Source organism: Nematolebias whitei, chromosome 8, assembly GCF_014905685.2.
Source record: "Nematolebias whitei isolate Nwh7 chromosome 8, NemWhi1, whole genome shotgun sequence".
Lineage (NCBI taxonomy): Eukaryota > Metazoa > Chordata > Actinopteri > Cyprinodontiformes > Rivulidae > Nematolebias > Nematolebias whitei.
In genome coordinates, this window is record NC_056505.1 from 47,901,807 (window position 1) to 47,907,105 (window position 5,299).

Below are 5,299 nucleotides of genomic sequence, written 5' to 3' on the forward strand. Positions count from 1 at the left end.
GACGCTCGGTGTGGTTTGAGCTCTTTAGCATTTGTCACACAAAGCTTGTAATAAAAAATAAAAAAAAACAGTAAACAAGTTCTCAGCTTCTTTTTGCAGAGAAAACTTTTTACATGAAGGCACGGGTTTCAACTGTGAATTTTGGAGAAATCCTCCTGGAAGTAAACCCACGAGCTGAAGCACGTATACTCCAGTTACTCCCCCTGGACATCGGAGCTCCTCAGCCGTCTCTACAAACGATTACAGGCCGTCATATTGCTGACTGAACTGGATCGTGCTTCTCGCAAGAGTTAAGTATTGCTGTTGTAATCTTTATTGAAATGTATTTATTTGTAGCTGCTTTGCTCTTATTTAAAAGTGGTATTATAGTTTAAACAACCCCCCCACACACACACACACACAATTGAGACTAAAAATATTTTCTTCTTCTGGAAAAAATGTAATTTGTGACTGAATGAGAGACGCAAACAGCAACAGACGTTCAGTCTTTACGACTCTGTCCACATCGTCCATCCATTTTCTTTCCTGTCTGGATGTCGGGGAGCTGTATCACTCTGTGGGAGGTGGGGGGGGGGGGGGTTGGACACCCTGGACAGGTCTTCAGTCCCTCACAGAGACACATAAAGACAAACAAGACACTCTCCCTCACACACAGGGACAAATTAGTTACTAATCATCCCAACGTGCATGTTTTAGGTGTGGGGGAGGAAACATGTAAACTCCACACAGGCCAGGGGTCAACCCTGTGACCGTCTCACTGAGAGGCGACAGCTTTAACCACTGCTCCACCTGCCGTCCTGTTCAAACTAATAATGCGTGCAAACAGCTTTAAAACAAAAAAGACACAACGAGAACAAGAGCAGGACTGAACACAACTGGAGAACAAACTTCCAACGTAGACTGGGCGGTCGCAGTAAAACTGGAGAGTTTTTACCAAATTAAAAGCCCATTTTCAATATAAAAGATGTTCTTTGCTGAAATGAGCCTCCTGTCTCTGATCTGCTGGATCAATCTCCCTGGACAGCAGGAAAAATCAGAAGCTGCTGCAGCCGAACAGCGTTCGAGTCTCAGGAGGGGAGCAGCAGCATAAAGACGCCAGATGCTTCCGTGTCGGCAGGTTAGAGGTGTGCGCGTGTGCGCGTGTGCACGTGTGCACGTGTGCACGTGTGTGAGAGAGAGAAAGTGGGACGGTTAGGAGAGGAGATGGTGACAGTAAATGGAACAATGAAGTGTGTGCAGCAGATGGTTGGTGGAGAATGAGGCAGGTTCATGTTGCAGTATCAAGAAGAACTGCTCAGTGTGTGTGTGTGTGTGCGTGTGTGTGTGTGCGTGCGTGCGTGTGCGTGTGTGTGTGTGTGTGTGTGCGTGCGTGTGTGCGTGCGTGTGTGTGTGCGTGCGTGCGTGCGTGCGTGTGAGTGTGTGTGTTTACCTTTGTGTGGACACGTTCTGCCTCTCCTCCAAATACTTTGCTAACTTTTCCTGCTGTGACGGCTCCTCTCAGGTGGAAAGTCTGTTCCGGTGATTAAAGGAAATAAAAAATTAAGGTTTTAGTGATAAAATTAAACTTAACTTGTAATTGTTGTTTCAACAGCTCCCAGAAGCTCGACGTGGTTTACATTTATCCACGTCTGCCTGGTTCAGTCCTGACCCAGTCCCCGTTAAATAAAGCGTTAAAGCGTTAGAGGAAGCTGGAGATGTCGTCAAAATAAAAGCATGATTTCAGCGTTTTAAGAGAATTAGCAGAAACGTTGAGCGTTTCATTCTTCGATATTTACAGACTGGTAACGTTGATGTTAGCGCCACCTACTGGCCTGATAAACTTAATAAAAATGTACAGCTTTGTTCTTTTCTCATGGTTACTTCTTTAGCTTACATCAGCTATTTCAGCCACTCAGGTTTCAGAACTTTCGGCTCATTCTGGATGCCATGACTTTCGGCTCATGTATCTTTTACACTTTCAACTTGTTTTTCATTTATTCATTCAACCTTTATTTATACAGGTCAGTCTCACTGAGCCTCGAGGACTCATTTACAAGAGAGACCGGTTTTAACAAAGAATGATGACAACAGTGAACAATGATAAAAAAGCAAAGTGGATGAAAATTATATTTAAAAAAAACAGTTAGGTTGCAAGGCGATGTAGAAAACTAAAAACAGGAACAGGTCTGCGTTGGGTTTTGCCAAGAACAGAACAGATGTTTGAAGCCACTTAGAGAGGTCAAAGGTCGAGAGCTTCAAATATTTTTGTAAAATATTCCTGGAAACAGGAGCGGAGTAGGAGAAGGTCCTTTAGTCTAGTTCAGTCCTCACTGAGGGAACACTGCAGGTAATGATGTCCTGAGAGCGCACGCTGTAGCTGCACTCACGCAGAGACATGTAGGAGGAGATGTATGAAGGCAGCAGACCAAGAAGTGATTTAAAGATGAAAATGTACCAGTGAGAGAGTCTGCGTGAAGTTAATGATGTCCAGTTAACCAGTGAATACTGGGAGCAGTGGTGGGTACGATAATCACAGCCAGTTATGAATCTTAGCACAAAAAATCAAAAAACAAGACAAACAACCATTCACTCTCTCTCACCTGGAGAAATTTAGAGTTGGTCTGTGGGAGGAAACCCACGCAGCACGGAGAGAACATGCAGGCTCCACTCAGAAAGACCCTGGGCCGGGATTTGAACTCGTTCTGCAATTCTTGTTCTTTTTCAACAATTCATACACGAAAACATTCGGCTCATTCAGGACATTCTTGCTGTGACGTTTGGTATTTGTGCCACTTTTACTTTTTGAAATGCTCAGCTTTTTCGGCCATGTTTTCCAAATTGAAATGAACGGCGCTCTCTTCACATCCTTTGAGCTGTTTAAAACGTCTTGCTGCTCATTTCAGCTCCTGGTTCAGCTCCTATCCCCTTTTCCTGCTAATATCAGATTGTTGTTCTTTTTTCAGCTTCTTTCTTCTACTTTCAGGGTTTTTGCTGCTAAATTCAGATTGTTCTGCTTTTCCAACTACTTTTTAGGTATTTTTCTGCTATTTGTATGTAGTTTTGCTGCCCCCCCCCCCCCCCCCCTCGCTAAATTCTGCCTTTTGTGATTCTTGTGAATAATTTCAATGGTTTATACTTTTTAGCCTCTTTCTGTTAATTTAAGCTTTTTTTTGCCTTTTTAGCTACTTGTTACTTGTTATGTGCTAACTTTAACATTTTCTCCTCATTTCATGTTTTTTCTGCTTCATAAGGTTTTTGTTTAATTGATTCAGCCTATCTTTGCTTATTTCAAATGATTCTGCTCATTTCTGATGCTTCGACTGAGTTCTGCTGATTTTCTGCAGCTTTCTGCTTTTATTTTCCTGCTTTCAGGAAATGTCAGCTGTTCAAATTCAGCTCTCAACAGTTTAGCAATGAAACATTTCAGCTTTGTTTCAACTCCTTCAGCAGTTTTCAACAAAAATCAGCAAGACTCATTCACACAACATTCAGGCAGGAAGTGGAATTTCTGTAACATTTAAACTCAATTCAAGATGGTCACTATAGCTTATTAACTTTAGCCAACACAAATGGATCGAACTTAGTCAAATTTAAATATAGTGGGCTAAAATAAAAATGATAAATATAATAAAATAAATAAGTAAAAACTCGTGATAATGTGTGTGGTTGTGCAGATCTTCTCTTGTGGGTGTGTCATGTGTGTCGTGGGGCTGAATCACAAGATGACTTTAGTTTAAATCTCGAGATGATGCACCTTCCTTCAAGAAGTGCAAGCTCTTTAAAATACAATGCACATATTTATAGTATATTGTAAGAACAAGTCTGCCATGTGTTTTCAAATAAAACAAGATTTTCTGCGTGCTCTCTGTAGATGATGCTTTTCTGTTGAATGGCTGATGCAAAAATCAATCAGCTTGTTGGGGCTACATTGCCATACAGATGCTTGTCTCAGTCTGAATAGCAACACTGGCATCTTGATGAAACAAATGTCACAATTGCACAGACTGTGCTTCCTGTTCATATAAGGATGCAAGTGTTTTCCAACATGACCTTTCTCCCGCTAATAAATCGACTTAATTAAATTTCTAGTCCCGACAAAAGCCAATATTAACAAAGACAACCTCTTCCATTGTCCACTAATGGCATTCAAAGTAAGAGTAATGGATGGGTCTATGGTTTGATAGTCAGACTCATTCATGTAGCGGCGTGTGCAGATGGAGAGAGCATGATGCGGTTTGCCCAGATTCTCACAAGTGTTTGCTGTTCAGCGCTGCTAAAGCGGGGAACAAAGAGCTCTTGAAGAGGGAGAGCACTTGTCATACACAGAAAATATTTACTGTCTTTGCAAACAGCTTCTTGGCTCACGCTGCTGCTCTGCCTCATCTTCAGAGTCAGGTTTGTTGGGGGTAATTTAATTGCCCTTAAGCAGTTTTCAAAAGATGATTCAGAACGTAGATTCAAAACATTTAATTACTGTGTGAAAAGATTCTCTGAGACGGGCTCAGCTGATGCTGAACGCCTTTCAAACGGAGGGCAAGGCTATTGTCCCTGTCTCTGTCAGACACACAGCACATAGCTGGAGCCGCCCACACACTCATCTGATGATACAAATATATAGATAAACAAAGCTCAAATATAACGCCATGGCTGCTTACTAACTCCTTCATTACCGTGTGGAACAAACTCAAGAAAGGTTTTATAATAAAAACTGAACAGGTTTTAATCTGCAGATTTAGTTTCTTTACAAGGAAAAAGCTGAACTTGTTTATTTCCAACTTTGTTAAAAAAAAAAAGTTAAATGTGATCAGGTATCACCTTCCTCCTGGTTCTGGCTCATCTTACGAAATGTTTTCTTTCTCATTATTGAAATACTTAGTTTTAAAATGTGACCAAAATGTAAACAGTAAACTTTTGAGATTAATGTTACAAAGAAATCTTAGCTTTTGGGATGTCAGTGTGGACGTTACAGACACAGTGATGTAGCAGCCTCACTCATACCTGCTGCCAGTTAATTCCCCAAAAACCAAACCAGCTGAGATTAGTTTTAATTATTTTGTCATCTGACTTACTTTATACTCTGATCCCGTCACCGTTAACGGAATGATCCAGTCAACTTGCAAGTGATGTTCTGTTGGCATAAATCATATAAATCATATAAATCAAATAAATCATACAAATCATACAAACCATATAAATCAAATAAATCATACAAATCACACAAATCATACAAATCATACAAATCATATAAATCAAATAAATCATATAAATCATACAAATCATATAAATCATACAAATCATACAAATCATATAAATCAAATAA

The 5,299-nt window shown here is 40.5% G+C and overlaps 1 protein-coding gene across 1 annotated transcript in view; it reads left to right on the top strand.

Moving 5' to 3' along the window:
* LOC119413585 (nuclear receptor subfamily 5 group A member 2-like) overlaps positions 1-5,299 on the top strand; it is a 42,415-nt gene that overhangs the window by 32,238 nt on the left and 4,878 nt on the right. The window lies entirely within an intron of this gene.